The sequence below is a fragment of the Mustela putorius genome, unplaced genomic scaffold (genome assembly GCF_011764305.1).
Source record: "Mustela putorius furo isolate JIRA1106 unplaced genomic scaffold, ASM1176430v1.1 tig00000382_pilon_pilon_pilon, whole genome shotgun sequence".
Classification (NCBI taxonomy): Eukaryota; Metazoa; Chordata; class Mammalia; order Carnivora; family Mustelidae; genus Mustela; species Mustela putorius.
Window position 1 is genome coordinate 2,725,282 of NW_025421367.1, and position 19,186 is coordinate 2,744,467.

Below are 19,186 nucleotides of genomic sequence, written 5' to 3' on the forward strand. Positions count from 1 at the left end.
ATACCATGTATAATCAAATCAAATATATGAAGTACTTAGAAACAAAATATGTACAAAGCCTATTCACTGGGACGTACAAAATACTGCTAAGGAAATTAAAGACCAGAAAATGGAGGCATGTACCGTGTTCATGAATCAAATGATTCAATATTGTTAAGATGTCAATCTCAGGGGCAACTGGGTGGTTCACGTCATGACCCCAGGGTTCTAGGATCAAGCCCCATATCGGGCTCCCAGCTCAGCAGGGAGTCTGCTTCTCCCTCTCCTCCCTGCTTGTGCTCTCTCTCGCTATCTGTCTCTCTCCCTCAAATATATAAAATCTTTTAAAAAGAAAAAAAAAAGTCAATCTCCCCAAATTGGTCTAGTGATTCAAAGTAATCCCAATGAAAATCCCAGAAGTCTTTTTAATAAAAACTGAAATGCTGATTCTCAAATTTATATGCAAATCCAAGGACCCAGAATAGCCAAAATATTCTTTTTTAAAATTTTTTATTGAAATTCAATTTAAGTAATATATAGTGTACTATGAGTTTCAGAGTTACAGTTCAGTGACTCATCAGTTGCATACAACACCCAGTGCTCATTCCATCACGTGCCATCCTTAATGTCCATCACCCAGTTACCCCACCCACCCACCCACCTCCCCTCTAGCAACCCTCAGTTTGTTCCCTATAGTTAATGGTCCCTTACAGTTAGCCTTTTTCTCTGTTTTTGTCTTATTTTATTTTTCCTTCCCTTCCTCTATGTTAATCTGTTTTGTTTCTTAAACTCCACATACGAGGGACGCCCGCGTAGCTCAGTTGGTTGAGCATCTGCCTTCAGCTCAATTCATGATCCCAGGTTCCTGGAATCTCGTCCCACATCAGGCTCCTTGCTGGGCGGGGAGGCTGCTTCTCCCTCTGCCTGCCATTCCCCCTGCTGCTGCTCTCTTGCTCACTGGCTCTCGCTCTCTGACAAATAAATAAATAAAATCTTGAAAAAAATCCCATGTATGAGTGAAATCATACGGTATTTATCTTTCTCTGACTGGCTTATTTCGAGAATTGCCAAAATAGTCTGAAAAAGAAAAACAAAGTCAGAGGATTTAGACTATCTGCACTACATACTTTCAAAATTTACTACAGAGCTACAGTGATCGACATGGTGTAGTACTGATTAAAGGTAGATAAGCAGAGTAACAGAACAGAATGTCTAGAGATAGACCAGTACACACCTGGCCAACTAATTTCCAAAGGTGTCAGGGTAATTCAGTGGGAACTAAAGTCTTTTTTTTCAACAATGGTGCTAAAAATGGATATCCATATGCAAAAAATGAACTTTGAGCATTATATCACAAACATACAAAATGTCAAATTGAAGATCACAGACGTAAATATAAGACCTAAACTATAATATTTGATGAAGAAAACTTAGGAGAAAAATCAATATAATCTTGGGTTAGGTAAAATTCTTACAACACAAAAAACATGAATCCTAAAAGTAAAAACTGATCATTGAATTTCATCAAAATAAAAATTTTTGTTCTTTGGAAAAGTGAAGTTTTTTTTGTTTTGGGTTTTTTTTTTTTTCTCTTCAAAAGACACTGTCAAAAAAAAAAAAAAAGAAAAGGAAAACCACAGATTGGGATATTTGCAAAATATTAGATAAAAGTCTTACACCCTGAATATACAGATAACTATCATACCTCAAGACTAAGATAAGCAGTGGAATGCCTGGCTGGCTCAGTCAGAAGAGGAAATGACTCTGGATCTCAGGACTATGAGTCTGAGCCCCACACTGGGTGTAGAGATTCTTAAAAATAAAATTTATTTTAAAAAAATTAAGGTAAGCACATTGATTTCTTTTTTGATGGGTAACATACTTGAATATATACTTTGCTAAAAATAAGGTACATTATTAAGATATATTATTTCTTGTGCTAAAATAAGCATGTGAAAAGTTGCTCAAGATCATTAGTCATTAGTGAAATACATATTAAAACCACAATGAGATTCTATTGCACACCAATCTGAATGGCTAAAATTAAAAAGATAGACAGTATCAAGAGATGGTGAGGATGGAGAGCAACTAGAACTCTAATGAACTGCTGGCAAATTTAAAACAGTACTGTCACTGTGGAAGTCTGGCAGGTTCTCAGAGTTACCATATAAACCAGGTCCTAGGAATTTGCCCAAGAAAAAACAAAATACATTGTCTACCCAAAAAATCATACTCAGATTTTCTTAGCAGTTTTGCTCAAAACAGCCCAAATTTAGGGGAAAAAATGTCCACTAACTGATAAATGGATAATGTGATATATCTATAAAGTGGAATACTGTTCATCAATAAAAACCCTATAAACTACTAACATATGCAATAATATATGAATCTCAAAAGCATTAATCTAAAAAGCCAGACACAAAAGATTATTTATGATTCCACTTACATAAAATCTTAGAAAAGTCAAAACTATAACAACAAAAAGTAGATGTAGGGAAAAAACTGGAAGCACAAGAAAGGTTTTGGGATAAAAGAAATGTTCTCTATCATGATTATGGTGGCCATCTTTTTCTCTATGACTGTTAAGACCCATTAAATTACACACTTAGAACTGGTGAATCCTAATGCATGTAAATTACATCTCAATAAAGCTGATTTTAAAATGTAATACACACACCAAATAAAGTATGGTTTTATCATCTACAAGATTCTACATACATTAGATGGGACGATGGGTGGCTCAGTGGGTTAAGCCTCTGCCTTCAGCTCAGGTCATGATCTCAGGGTCCTGGGATTGAGCCCTGCATCGGGCTCTCTGCTCAATGGGGAGCTTGCTCCCCACCGCCTCTGCCTGCCTACTTGTAATCTCTGTCAAATAAAATCTTTTTTAAAAAAAATTTTTAAATGATTCTATATAAAGATCAAAAAAAATTAAGATATGGGGTTTTCCCCCCCAATTTTTATTTAAATTCTAATTGACACACAGTACAAAACTGCTTTCAGGAGTAGAATTTAGTGATTCATCACTTACTTAGTGCTCATCATAACAAGTGCCCTCTTTAATGCCCATCATCATCTAGCCTATCCCCCACCCACATCCCTCCATCAACCTTCTGTTTGTTCTCTATTTTTAAGAGTCTTTTATGGTTAAAAGACTCTTAATCTTAAGAAACAAACCAAGGGTGGCTGGAGAGGAGCCGGGTGGGAGGATGGGGTGGCTGGGTGATGGACAGTGGAGAGAGTATGTGAAATGGTGGGTGGGTGTTGTTTAAGACTAATGAATTACAGAACTGTACTCCTGAAACAAATAATAGCTTATATGTTAAATAAAAGGAAGGGGAAAAAAAGAAAATTACCCAATTACTTAATGATCTGTTTAAACCTAAAAATTTATAAATACATATGTATTTGTTTTGATCAAGCCCTCCCCCCAAAAAAGAGTTTGTTTCCCTCTCTTCCCCCCGATATGTTAACCTGTTTTGTTTCATAAATCCACCTGAGTGAAGTCACACGGTATTTGTCTCTGACTTACTTCACTTAGCATTATACACTAGGCTCCACCCAGGCCATTGCTAATGGCTAGATTTTATTCTTTTTGATGGCTGAATAATACTCCATTGTGTATATACACCACATCTTGATTCTTTATTCTTTATCCATTCATCAGTCAATGGACATTTAGGCTCTCTCCATAGTCTGGCTATTTTTTTTTTTAAGATTTTATTTATTTATTTGACAGACAGAGATCACAAGTAGGCAGAGAGGCAGGCAGAGAGAGAAAGGAGGAAGCAGGCTCCCCGCTGAGCAGAGAGCCTGATGTAGGGCTTGATCCCAGGACCCTGGGATCATGACCTGAGCTGAAGACAGAGGCTTTAACCCACTGAGCCACCCAGGCGCCCCCACAGTCTGGCTATTGTTGATATGGCTTCTATAAACATTGGGGTACATGCATCCCTTCAAATCAGTACTTTGTATCCTTTGGGTAAATACCTAGTAGTGCAATTGCAGGTAGTTCTCTTTTTAACTTTTTGAGTAAACTCCATACTGTTCTCCAGAGCAGCTGCACCAGCTCGTATTCCCACCAACAGTGCAAGAGGGTTCCCTTTTCACATCCTAACCAACATCTATTGTTTTCTGTGTTGTTAATTTTACCCATTCTGACTGGAGTGAGGTGGTATCTCATCATGGTTTTGATTTCTATGTCCCTGATGCCAAGGGATGCTGAGCACCTTTTCATGTGTCTTTCAGCCATCTGGTTGTCTTCTTTGGAAAAATATCTATTCATCTCTTCTGTTCATTTCTTAACTGAATTACTTGGTTTTGGGGTATTGAGTTTATTAATTTCTTTACTGATTTTGGATACTAACCCCTTATCAGATACGTCGTTTGCAAATATCTTCACTCATCCCAAAGGCTGCCTTTTAGTTTTATTGCTTCCTTTGGTGTACAGAAACTTTTCTTTTTTCAAGATTTTACTTACTTGAGAGTAAGTGGTGGGGGTGAGGGGCAGAGGGAGAAGCAGACAGAGAAGCAGACTCCCCATTGAGCAGGGAGCCTGATGTGGGGCTTGATCACAGGGCCCTGAGATCATGACTTGACCCAAAGGCAGACGCTTAACCATATGAGCCACCCAGGCACTCCTGCCAGAAACTTTTTACCTTGATGAACTCCCAACAGTACATGTTTGCTTTGTTTTCCCTTGCCTCCAGTGATGTGTTTAATAAGAATTGCTACAGCCAAAGTCACAGAGGCCGCTGTGTTCTCCTCTGGAATTTTGATGGAATCCTGTCTCACATTTAGGTCTTTCATCCATTTTGAATTTATTTTTGTGTATGATATAAGAAAGTGGTCCAGTTTCATTCTTATGCATGTTGCTGTCCAGTTTTCCCAATGCCACTGGGAAGCTGTCAAATAAGATATGGTTCTGAACTCAAGTTCCCTCTAACTGAAGAGCAAACAAGGCATGCAAACTCATGTTACAGCACCACATGCAGGAGGCTAAAGACAGCCCATGAGACAGGCATCTAATCCAGCCTGCACATGAGGGAGAGAGAGGAGAGGCTGCTACTTTTTCTTTTAAAGATTTTATTTATTTGACAGAGAGAGCGAGAGAGCATAAGCAGGAAGAGAGGAGGCGGAGGAGGGAGAAGGAGAAGAAGGCTCCACACTGAGCAGGAAGCCTGATGAGGGGCTCGATCCCAGGACCCCGGAATCATGCCCTGAGCCAAAGGCAGAGGCTTAACTGACTGAACCACCCAGGCGCCACAGAGAGGCTTCTTGGAAGAGGGAATATCCAAGATGTGTCCTGAGTGATAAATGCCTGGTTATTTATTTACCCACCCACCCAGCCATCCATTCATCCACTCATCATGACTCAAAATCTCTAACAGGAGACAGACTCAAAGATTATATTATAATGAGGTAAATCCAATGACAAAATTGTGTATATCATATAATGAGGACAAAGAATGAGTAATCAAACCAGCCTGAGAGGGCCTAGAACAGCTTCCTTAGAGTCAATACTTAAAAGGGAGACTTTTCTCTGAATGCATATACCTGGGTCCATCCTAGCTACTTGAATCAGCAAATTTAGGAAGACCACATATTGTGTGTGTGTGTGTGTGTGTGTGTGTGTGTTTTAATTGTCCAAACAATTCTAATGTTAAGAAAGACTGCAATGAAAAGCTATTCGTGACTCTGGATTTGGCATTTGGATTTCTTGGCTATGAAACCAAAGGCACAGGAAAAAAAAAAAAAAAGAAAATAGAAAGGTGAACTGGACTTCATGAGAATAAAATATATATATATATGCATCAAAAGACTCTTTTCAACAGAATAAAAAGGCAACCCACAGAATGGGAGAAAATCTTTCAACTTGCCTATCTGATAAGAGAATAATGTCCAGAATATATAGAAAACTCCTAAGACTTAACAACAAAAAAGACAAACAACCCAATTCAAAAAGCAGAAACAACTTGAACACACATTTCTCCAAAAATACTTAAATGGCCCATGAGCACATGAAAAGATGCTCAACACTGCCACTCATTAGGGAAAAACACATCAAAATTATAATGAAATACCACCTCACACCCATTAGGATGGCTACGATCAGAAAAACAAATATAACAAATGTTTATGAGCATGGGGAGAAACTGGAAGCCCTGTGCACTGCGCACGGGAATGTAAAATGGTGCAGCCCCTATGAAAAACAGGATAGGGGTTCCTTGAAAGATTAAAAACAGAATTATCAGATGATATAGCAATTCCACTCCTGGGTATATGCCCAAAAGATCTGAAAGCAGGGTCTCAAAACGACATTTGTACACCCCAGTTCTTAGAAGTATTATTCACAATACCTAAAACATGGAAGCAACCAAAGCATCCACTAACTGAGGAATGGATGACGAAATGCAGTAGACCACAATACGGAGTATCTCTCAGCCTTGAAAAGGAAGGAACTTCTGACACATGCTACAACACAGACAAGACTTGAGGCAATGACGCTAAATGAAATAAGACAATCACAAAAAGACAAACACTGTATGATTCCACTTAAATGAAGTAGTTTAAAGTATTCAAAAATCAGAGCTCAGAATGGTGGCTGCCAGGGGCCTGAGGGAAGAGGGACATGGAATGAGACTGTTTCACTTCTCAGATGGAAAGAGAATTTTAGAAACAGATGATGGTAATGGTAGCATAACATTTACAAATGCATTTAATACCACTGCATTGTACACTTAAAAACAGTGAGGATAGTGAATTTTACGTTATATGCATTTTGCCACACAAAACACTGCATTGATTCTGAACCTGTTTTGCACAGGAAGCACCCACTATATCATTAGTACTAAAATTTCTAGCACTTATTCCCGGCTTCCTATGTACCAGGGACTCTTGAGGTAGGTACTCTTATGGACAGACTCAATTTTTTAAAAATCTCTCACACTCTCATACTCTGCTAACAAGAATGTAAAATGGTGCAATCACTTTGGAAAAGTAGTCAGCAATTCCTCAACAAAGTTAAACCTAGTTAACTCTGCGACCAAACAATTCCACTCCTAGATATGAAAACATATATCTACACAAAAACTTGTACACAAATGTCCATAGCAGCATTATTAATAATATCCTAAAATCCCATCAATAGACCACACAGAAACTAAATGTGGGATATCTATACAATGAAATATTATTTGTCAACAAAAGAAATTAAAATACATGCTATAAATCTTAAAATTAAAATCAGCCAGTCACAGAAGACTTCATACTGTGTGATTTCATTTATATAAAATGTCCAGAATAGGCAAATCTGTGAAGGCCAAAAGTAGATTAGCAGTTGCCCAAGGCCAGTGGTTGGGGCATGGAGTAAAGTTAGATGACTGCTAATGGTGTGAGGTCTCTTTTGGGGTAATGAAATGTTCTAGAACTGACTGTGGTGATGGTTGCACAACTTTGTGAATATACTAAAAACCACTGAACTGTATACCTTAACTGGATAAATTATATGGTATGTGAATTATATCCCAATAAAGCTATTATTAAAAACAAAGATGTCTCAGGGTAGAGGATGGGTCCAAGCCTAAGTCAGCAGTCTGTCACTGCAATGCAAGTATAATTATCTAGCACAGAGGTAACCATATGACTTCTCATTCTGGAATACTTAGAGTTTGAAGATAGAAAAGAAACTCAATAAATATTTGGGTAAGGGAACTAAAGACCTGTAGGATATCAATACTCAATATATTTGGGTCCTCCATACCAACAATATACCGTTGACCCCTAAATACCATACGTTTGAAGTGCATGGGCCCATTCACATGTGGATTTTCTTTGACAAATACAGTATGGTAGTATACATGTATTTTCTCTCCCTCATGATTTTCTTAACGATATTCTCTTTTCTCTAGCCTACTTTATTCTAAGAATATGGTACATAATACATATAACATACAACACACACATTAATCGATGTTTTATGTTATTAGTAATGCTTACAGTCAACAGTAGGTTATTAATAGTTAAGTTTTGGGGAAGGCAAAAGCTATACACAGATTTTTGACTACACAAGGTCGGCACCCCCAACCCATGTTGTTCAAGAGTCAACTGTATTTACAGCTGATTTCATAAACATCTTCCCCAAAGGAAATCAGGCCAATCTCCTATAGGAGTGCAGGCAGTCTTTCTAGGAGTACCCTCCTTTCTCACAGCTTCACCCCTGTAGACATGGAGATTACTGCAAGCTAACAAGCAAATGCCTGACAGCTGAAGCTGTATAAGCCTATCTAGAAATAAATTCCACGGAGGAGTCACAGGAAGGAAAAATCAAACGGACACCATTTTTTTTCCAGTAAAGTTGTGACTTGACTTTTCTTCAGGGAGCTGCAGTGAGATTTCCTGATTTGAAGAATAACTGTCATACGACATTAGAGTATGTACAACATAAGGATGTGATATTTGTATATACCGCGAGATCACCGCAGTAAGTCTAGGTAACATCCATCACCATACTTAATTACGTTTTTTTTTCTTGTTATGAGAGTTTTCAAGACTTACTCTTAGCAACTTTCAAAAACACAATATTATCTGCTAAAGTCACTACGCTATATATCACAACCTCGGAACTTATTTTGTAAGCGGAAGTTTGCACCTTTTAACCATCTTCTCCTGTTTCACCCACCCCTTCCTACCCCTGCCCCTGGCACTCAGAAGTGCCTTCTGCACTTCTGAGCTTGAGTTTTTCCTTTCTCTCTCTCCTTTTTTTTTGGAACTACACATAAGAGCTTATATAGCATTTGTCTTTCTCTGACTTATTTGGCTTGATTTCACTTATACAAAAAGGGATTTTATATTCCTTAATTAGCAATTTGTTTCTTTCTACAATATAATCACTCATTTATTCAAGAAATAATTACTGAAGGCTGCACTTACAGATGCCAGACACGATTCTAGGTATTGGGAGACACAAAACAGCCTCGATCCTCACGAAGCTTAAACAAATATAAGAGAGAGACAAGACAGAGAGAAAGCAGTATATGAGATAGGCCTACACTGTGAAGAAAAGTAAAGTGGGGAAGGGAAACAGGAGGTGCTGGGAGTTGGTAGGGCAGGGGGAGAAATTCACAGGATAGTGAAGTGAGGGAGGTGGGTTCAGGGATGGCTTCAAGGTTTTTGACCTGACAACTGGAACTGCTGTTTACAAAAATTGAGAAAGTAAGGTGGGGAACAGGCTTGAGGGGAAAAATCAGGTTTGGCTTTGGGATCTGTTAAATTTAAGATGCCAATTACACATCCAAGTGGAGACTTAAATGGACACCAAGTCTGGAATTTGGTGAAAATGAGGCTGGAAATAATTTGTGGGTCTGTGGGTCAATGGTATAAAGACGGCACCTAAAGCCTGAACTTGTGACTGTCCATTTGATTTCTTCAACCTCTTCCCTCAAGTATGAGAAAGCTGTTTCCATTACTCTGCCACTGAGAGACTGCTGCAGTAAGCATCCTTAGAAATAGTTCCTTCTGCTATAGATTAGCATTTTTATTTGTGTAAGGAAGCTTAAAAATAGAACTGCTTATTCAAAAGGTATAACCATTTTAAATTTTACTAAATACAGCAAGCTGATTTACAAAAAGACTGCAGCAGCCCACACTCTCTCAACAGGCACAGGATAGCGCCCGTTTTCCAATACTGGTGAGCAGTGGATATTACTCTCTGAAATTTTTTGCCAATCATATGGATGAAAAAAAATGGTATCTCATTTTAATCTTCATTTCCCTGAACATATCTGCATCTATTCATTGGCTATTTGTAAGTGCTTCTCTGTAAAATGTCCATTTTATGACAGGGTTGCTTATCTTTTTCTTAACAACTTGAAGATGCTCTGTTATATTTGAGATACGAAACTTTCATCTGGCAATTCATGGCATGATTACTCTCAGTCTAGATTCACCTTTCGGTTTTGTTCATGAATGCCTTATATCACAGAAAAAAAATTTAATTTCATGCAAATCTGTCAATCATTTCCTTTGTGGTTTCTGGACCACCTGTCTCACTTTAGAACCCCCAATTCTAAACACATCCCCCTAATTTTTGTCTATCATTTTCATAGTTTTACTTTTTACATTTACGTCCTTCATACATCTAGAAGTTACTTTTGACTAAGGAAGGAGATAGGGGGTCTGGGTCTATTTGCAGATAAACAGCCAACTATATCAACACCACTTATTTAGTTAAACTATCCTTTCCCACTGAAATGCTCTGGTATCATATGCCCCACTCACCTGGGCAACCACGCAATCTTGACCAAAAATAAATTCTGCCTAAAAGTGTAAAGTGCCTTCATCCTTAATATAAACATGCAAATTACACAAGGCTGAGACATACAAAATTCCAAGTCAAGAATTCCATAAGGGAAGAGGAACAACAGAAGCGAAGGATGACCGACAGCGGCTTCTAGATTTGTGGCTCTGGTCTGGTCATGATGACAACCAGTCCAGGGCTAGGGACAGAGAGGAGGCACTTAAACTAGAACCAAGAAGAATTCATTGGAGTCTTGGGCTCCCTCCAGTCTTTCTTGTCCCAGAGCTGTCACTGGTTGGTTTCATCCATATGCACTGAAGCCTGATACCACTACCACCCCCAACACTGACACTTGAGGGTCAGTCCTAAGAAGGTCTCTAGACAGCTCTGTTTAGCTGAAACACTGCCAAAGTCAATGGCACATTTAAACTGTGGACAAATTTGAAATAGTGTTTTTCTGACCCTAAACATCTAAATCAAGGCTGGTAAATGCTAATTCATAAAGTGATTTACCAAAAGGATGGGCAGTGAAGAAACAGACTAGGAGTTTGGTTTCTTCTTGAGCTCATACAGTGACCAGAGAAAGAAATTCTATGGGTCCAATGGTCCTGCCCAATCCCAGGTGAAGTGTACTAGCACTCTCCCCACCTTCAACCTGTGCTCCTGATGCACGTGTGTGTGTGTGTGTGTGTGAGAGAGAGAGAGAGAGAGAGAGACAGACACAGAGACACAGAGAGACAGAACAGTCGGGGAAAAAGAAATATCACTTACTACTCTCTGGGGCCTGGCCCACCCCTTTCTACTCCTAATCACCTTATGTCAGTTTATAAATATAAAAAGTAGCTATTTGCGAAGCTTTACAAAGCCTATAGATGAGTCCTTTTCCATATAAGAAGACAGCCAATGCTTTACGACAAGCTAGAATGTAAAGAGAGAGGCATCCAGTCGATCTGAATTATATGCAGTGACCAAAAGGAAAGCATAAAATAGCCAGAAAATGTATACTCATATACTGTTCACCACTAATGTCTCCACATGGAAATACTAAATACCAAAGCTTCTGTGCTTCAGAAATGATCTTCAGTGAAGAACAAAAAACGGAAAGAGGGGGAAAGCATGGGCTAACACGCAGAATGACACCACACAAGAACTTCCAACTCCCCATGAATGACTAGCCGGTTTGGGGCACCTCTACCATGTGCCACCCCACAGTAAACAAACAAAAACATTCCATAATTACCTCAGCATTCTTTCCTCCGGGTGAAGAAAAAGAGCAGTTCACTTGTGCCTCCTGCTGAGCTCAGCATGACTGCGAGCTTCACTTTTCCTACCTTTCCTTTCTCTTCTCCTGGTGGCCAATATTCTTACTTTCAGCTGGGCTGGAGGAGACCTACAGCAGCCCATCAGCAAGCAGCCCACAACTCCTTAAAAGAAACCAGGGAAGTTGCGTCTAAGGCCATAATGAGCCCCATGCTCTTCTGCTACTTTGATTGTTGTGTCCCATAGCCTCTGCGTAGAGGCAAAACGGAGAACTTGCCGTCTCATTCAGCTCAATCTGTTCAACCACGATCAGCACTATCCATACAGCACTAGGTCGATGCAACCAATCAGTGAAAAAGTCTTCTCACGTGATAAAGGACATTAAACACAAATCCATGCCAAGTGGGAAACAGATTCTTTAAATGGTTAAGAATTCTCTGCAAGCTCTCATTAATATGACTTTGAAAAGAGGTTAGAAAAAAAATAAAAGCCTGAAATTGGTGCAGCCACTATGGAAAATGGTACAGAGGCACCTCAAAAAAATTAAAAACAAAAATTTCATTCATTTCACTAGTAGGTATTTACCCAAAGAAAACAAGAACACTAATTAGAAAAGCCATATGTTCCCCTATGTGTCCTGTAGCATTATTTACAATAGCCAAGATGTGAAAGCACCCCAAGTATCCATTGATAGATAAATGGATAAAGAAGATGTGGTGTATACGCATATAGTAAAATATTACTCAGCCCTAAGAATGAGATCTTGCTATTTATGACCACATGGATGGACCTAGAGGGTATTGTACTAAGTCAAATAATTCAGAGAAAGACAAATATTATTTCATTTATATGTGGAATCTAAAAAACAAATGAACAAACAAGAAAAAACAAAAAAACAGAACCAGATCCATAAATACAGAGAACTGGTGGTTGCCAGAGGGAAGGGGGGTGGGGACAGTAGGCAAAATGGGAGAAGGGGAGTAGGCAGTATAGGCTTCCAGTTATAGAATGAATAAGTCACGGCGATGAAAAGTACAGCACAAGAAATATAGTCACTGTTAGTGTTGTCACCTTAAGAGGGAAAAAAAGAGCCTTATAACTTTCTTCCTATAGCAACATGTACAACTCCCCAAAGAGTTGACAGCTGAGATGCTATTGTGACTAGACCTCATGGAAAGTTCTCACTCTTGAATTTTAACGAAGTAAATCATATTCCTTTGAAAGTCTGAGTCCACTGCAAATGTTTTCATTTCAATAGCTGATAGAGTATCAACGGAGAAAAATATCAAAAGAAAGAAAATAAAACTTTCCATACAACAGGCTAATGATGGCATCCAAAAAACAACATATTGGCAAAGCAGACCCTTGCTGATAAAGCACTTGGGGATAAATGCAGGCTCTAAATCAGACCCAAAAGACCTTAAATCACATCAGTGAGCTAGAGAATTGGCAAGGAGCATAACTCCGCATCACTACAATATTCCACCCCCATCCATCCACCCCTTCCATATACATAAACTCATACCTACACATTTGGTTTAAAAAAAAGAACTGTCACTGGAAAGTATGTGTATCAATTCTATTAACAAATGGATATTCACAGTCACCTGGAAATGTACTTACCCCTGGGGTAAGGGGTGGTGGTAAGGGCTGGGAGGTATGGGAAAGGCTATACTTTAGTGTTTGCATTACTGCATGATTTTAAATTTGGTTGACGAATGCCTGATTCATGACCCAGATGGTACTACTTGCTAAAGGCACTGTTCTCAGGACACTCATGATCTTGGCAGTCTTTCTAAAAATGGGTTAAACTGGGGACGCCTGGGTGACTCAGTTAGTTATAACCTTCTCCCTTCAGCTCAGGTCATGATCCCAGGGTCCAGGGATGGAGTCCTACATCATGGGATCAGGCTCCCTGTGGGAAGCCTGCTTCTCCCTCTGCCCCTCTCCCTGCGTGTTTCTTCTCTCTCTCTCACAAATAAATAAAAATCTTTAAAAAAAAAAAAAAATGGGTTAAACTGATAAAGCTTACTGAGCTGAAGTAGCCGAGTCTATTGTAGCTCCCTATACAGAAGTTCTGCTGTGTGATACTAAATCCAATATTAGTTCTGTGAAGCCTCATAAATGGAATTATTGATCATTCAAGTCACTCTTTTATCCTCCATCCTTAAAATTCTGTGATCTTCTTTAAATAAAGATCATTCTGATCTTTACTGACCAAACCCCAGAAATCTCCCAGAATCCATACAGAACACAGCAACATAACAAAATAGTAAAACCTATGAGACCTGTATTTATTTAACACATTTCCTACCCTATGTACCTACCATGCATTAGCAACTAAATACAAAACTAAGATACTCTTAAGAAATACACAATTCCGGGGCACTTGGGTGGCTCAGTGGGTTAAGCCTCTGCCTTTAGCTCAGGTCATGATCCCAGGGTCCTGGGATTGAGCCCCGCATCGGGCTCTCTGCTCAGTGGGGAGGCTGCTCCCCCTTCTCTCTCTGCCTGCCTCTCTGCCTGCTTGTGATCTCTCTCTGTCAAATAAATAAATAAAATCTTAAAAAAAAAAAAAAAAGAAATACCCAATTCCGTGTCATATATACTAAACACCACCAAATCATTGCCTCATAATGACAGCCATCAGTTTTGTTCACGGCCAAAGTTAAGGTGTTGCTGTTGATTTCATGAAAGGAACTACAGATGAGAATATGAGCAAAAGGAAGATGCCATGATTCCACTTTAAGGTGTCAAAGAGCCTAGATTGCACACAATATGAAATCGGCCTTCTCTCTTGTTGCTTACCCATTAGCCATCACCCACTTTCTCCTTGCACTAGAATCTTTAGGGCTGCTGGGCTCCTCCCCAGTCCTAGGAAATGACACTTGACTATGCCAAACTGATAGTTCCTATTTCACTAACTCAGGCACACCAGTGACTAGTCTATGGTAGGCCCATACCCCAGGCCACGCCCATGAGACAAAGGAGGGTGTATGCAAGGGGGTCCTAAGCAAGGTTTTCCCCATTTTTGAAAGGTGACACAAAAGAAAACTCCCCTTCCCGTCTGCCTTTGAATACAGCTGTGTGAGAATGTGATGCCTGGAACTGCGGCAGTCACCTAATGACCATGAAGGGAAAAGCCCAAGGAAGAAGGAAAACAGACTGAAAATGGCAGAACAAAAAGACAGCAGGCACCTGCAAGCCTGACAGTGTCCTTGTGCTACTTTAACCAATCCTAGAACTTTCTATAAAGAGAGCCTACGTTTTACTCATTGTTCCTGCAGAAATGTAGCTTAGTATTCTGTTACTTGCAGCTGAAAGCATCCTGGCCATACACACAGGCCCACTTAAAAAAAAAAAAAAAAAGCCAGGGTCAGACAGGTTCAGACTCCAAAGAGATTTCTTCTTAGGCAATCGCAGAATGCAGAAAGGAAAACCACTTACCTTCTTTCACATCATTTGGATCCCTGCTCAAAGATCTACCTCCATCAAAGAGAACAAGAAGCCTAAAGTAATCACACCCAGAATTCAGGTGGGCTCAGCATAAATCAGTTGCACCCTATTTTCCGGAACTGTGGCAATATCAAATCACCTGGCTAGCTGTTGCCAAACCACTTCTAGTCCTGTAGGAGCATCACACAGTAAGCCTTAGTGTACTGTAATGTCCACAGGGGCCTAATTCACTTCACTTCCCTTTGCAATTTTGGATCAGAATGCTGGAGGCAATGTTAACCATGGCATAAAGAGAACATGTATGTATATATGTCCATATGTGGATAGCCCATTTTTATACAGTGCCCAATATATATGCAAGGTCTTTTTCTTAGGACCTAAAGTAAAAGACCCCAAAAAGTTGAAAATAAAGACTATCCTTGAAAACTCAAAATACAAAAATTAGCATAATGTGTGTAGCTTCTCGTAATGACCCTGGTTTATAGCATCTATAGCATCTTCCTCCCCTGTATGCATAGGCCATTCATCAAATCCTATAGTGATTACTAAAAAAGTAATCAAAGTACTCGTTTTTAGGTATATATATATATGTAATGAATTTATTAATTTAATACGCTAGAATAATAAGATCAAAAACATTACAGGGAAAGATGTTACCACAAACTACTACAACTACTGAGAGCACATGAGTCCTAACTTCAGGCCAGGCACTATTCCAAACACCTGAGATAAACTTATTAAATCCTGACGAAATCCTATTATGTAGATATTATTATCCATGCTTTATGACTAAGAAAACCGGGACACAGAGATGTTAAGCAACTTTCCCAGAATCACACAACCAGTGACTGGCAAAGCCAGGATTACAATATTGAAGCTTGGTCGAGAGTCCATCCTCTTACTCATTAGACTGTCTCCCATAATTAGCTAACACTCCAAATTAAAATCACTCACAATAACAATTTCAACTACTATGAGTCATCTAATAATTGTAAAGAAATTGCAAGACATGTCTTAAAATGAGTGAAAAACTAATCCAAAATCCACAAGGACAGGGGACAGCGTATCTGCTGGAGAATTACCAAAGACATCAACATTACATGCTATGGAAGGGTATTTACTCAGATTCCAGTAGCTCCTGAAGAACTGTAAAATACCAGCTAAATAAACATATAGCATCCAGACTGATAAATTTTCCAAAAACACTCTACCTATCCTAGACCCATCAAGCTCACAGACCACCAAGGTATACCAGAGATCATCAAAATGACAAAATTGTTACTGCAACACAAAAATTCAGAAGCAAAGGCTGGACTGACCCACTAACGTCATGAAAAATCCCTGGAGAATGACACCATTCTGAAAACTGCCCCTACTCCGACAGCTAGATTTCCCTCCTCCCACAAGCTCACAAACATAAGATAAACTTGAACTTTGTATGTGCGTGGTTGTAAAAGATAGCAACCGTGAGAAACGTGAATGTAGCACTGTGGGTGACCTGACTCAAACCTGACTCTTCACTACAACTCCCATTTGGACACACTTAGGACCCTGGTCATTCGCTCCACACACAATGAACGGGATCATGTAATTTTTACAGGAACAACAGGAACACATTTTACATCCCCACCTAGCCTGTAAACTCCCAAAGGGTAGGATCCGCACTAAATGCAGTGTGTTCTTAATTAATTAATTAATTAAAATGCAGTGTGTTCTGACAGTAATGGCAACAAATGAGGAACCTAGTAGTCTAGTCACTCAGTAAATATCAGCTGAATCAATGACTGAATGATAAGAAGTAATTCAAGGAAATAAAGGAATAAAGAACAAGAGGCAAATTGCAAGGCAAAATAAAATATATCAGCCTGAGATATGAATGATCATGTGTGTTTTTCCCCCAGATATCTGGCAGTCAAAAGAGCATAAAAGAACTGGCTGGCAGTCACCTGATGGTTTTAAAGATGAAAAGGGAATTAATTGTTTCTCTATACCTTTAATCAAAATACCCTGAGTATATCTGGCATTTAACCAATAAATGCAAGTACACAAGCTTCTTGGCAGCCCAGTTTCTACCCTTTTGTTTCTTTTGTAAGGAATGAGGGGAGATTAAAAGTAAACAAGAGAAACAGTTTTAAGAATAAAATTCTATTGTTTTCTTCCAAGCAGCCAGCAAAATTCTACGATCACTAAAACCAAACTGTCAGCACCCAAGCAAAACTGAAACTCAACTCCCTTTCCTGTTCTCCTTTACTATACCTGGGATGATATAATACTGACCTACTTTATAGAACTATAATGAGGATTAATCAGCTTAAAAATGTCAAGCTCATCCAGAGGAAGAGAGATTATAATACCTATAGTTAACCATTTCTAAATTAACAAATGAACTCAATCTCTTTTATCACAATGCAAACCACTGTTAGTTAAAAGTAACACTGCAAATTTTTAAAAGTCACAAATAACACCTCACATTAAAGAATATGCCGAGGTGCCCGGGTGGCTCAGTCAGTTAAGCAGCTGCCTTGGGGCTCAGGTCATGATCCCAGGGTCCTGGGATAGAGACCCCCATCAGCCTCCCTGCTCAGCGAGGAGCCTGCTTCTCCCTCTACCTTCTGCTCCCCCTGCTTGTGTGCTCACGCTCTGTCAAACAATTAAAATTTTTAAAATCTTAAAAAATAAAGAATATGCTCATTAATAAGTATGTACTTTCTAAAACTTTCAGGTATATTTAAAGAAAGTAGGCTGACAAAAAAAAGAGAGAGAGAGAAAGAAAAAGAAACTAGGCTGAGTACAGACAGGAAAAAGTAAATTTTGATGACCCACCCCAGAAAATAAAAATTATTGAATGACATTGGCTCCTGAGTTCCAGGCCTCTGAACTAGAAAGCTGTCCACTCAGCTAAAAGGAAGTCACCACATCCCATAGGGTTTGATTACTTCCACCGCCATCGTCATCATCATCATCAGAAAGGTTTTCACAGCCTCCTGGACCACCTGCCACTCCTAATGAGAAAGGGATGGGGTTCCTAACAAGACAGTGTTGAGATAGGAACATTTCCTATGGCACCTTCTGCCTTTTATTTCTGAGTCATGCCGGAAGAAACAGGCACTTCAGTAATGGGAAGTCATTACAGGGTGGCTTCCCTTTCCTTCCAACTCAGCTAGTTTGCTTTTCCCCAAAAGCTGATCAACATGACCGAGTTACCACGTCCTTCAGATGCCCGAGAGGAACTTGATAAACTAGTTGAAAGTGTTACTTCTACCAGGGTTAGCAGCAACCACAGCTCTGGAAATTGACACTTTTGAGATATTCCGCTTTATAAACCTCATTTATCAAACAGTGGGAGAGCTGTTACATATGGGAATGGGCATTATGGAAATGCTTAGTTTGAATACAAAATGTGAATGTGAATTGGATTAAATTGCCTGCAAGGAAAAAAGGAATGAATCATAGACAGGAATCAAACCCGGTTGCACAGAAATGTTAAAGTCTGCTTATAAATGGTTACCTTTGAGGTTTCCTATGAAAAGGCTTCCCAGAATGTCAATGCAGAATTTGAAAAATTTAACATTGTGAAGTTAGATGAAATAATTGCACCTACCATAGTTCTTGCCTACTCAAAACAGAAAGAAAGGCTGGAAGAGGTTTACATAAATGCAGATATCCCGAATAACATAAGGATTAGCTGAAGCTAAAATCCCCGTATGAAAAATCTGAGTATGCATGAAGAGAGGAGACCTGTGGGTTTGTCTGAAGAATACAGTGCTGACAATGTGGCTGGGTGGGAATAAGAGAAGCAGAGTAAACAAAGGTAAAATTTTTGAATTTTTCTCCTACGGGCAACCAATTTCTATTTTAGTTCAAAAAATATTTCAAGATGTGCTTAATGTTCAGTTATAGTTTAGTCACTTTACTTACAAAAATATCATAATTTTGGGGGAAAAAACTCATGTTTTGCTTGCTTTCTTAAGAAGGGGGAAAAAATTAAAAATTTAAAAAGAAGGGGAGGCACACAAGTCTTCCTGTAATTCTGTGACTCTATATTGTCAGAAATTAGAAGATGAATTCATGGGCAAAAACACGAGGAAATTAGTAATAATCCCACAATGCCCTTCATCACTGAAACTTATCCCTGATTTGGGAGGAGAGGTAAGGTTGATAATCACAATGTGATGCGGAGAATGAGGGAGAGAA

At 39.1% G+C, this 19,186-nt stretch overlaps 1 protein-coding gene across 3 annotated transcripts in view; it reads right to left on the reverse strand.

Annotated features, from left to right (window-relative positions):
* The window catches only part of HERC3 (HECT and RLD domain containing E3 ubiquitin protein ligase 3), a 124,283-nt gene that overhangs the window by 87,867 nt on the left and 17,230 nt on the right, over positions 1-19,186 (reverse strand). The gene's annotated exons all lie outside the window — the stretch shown is intronic.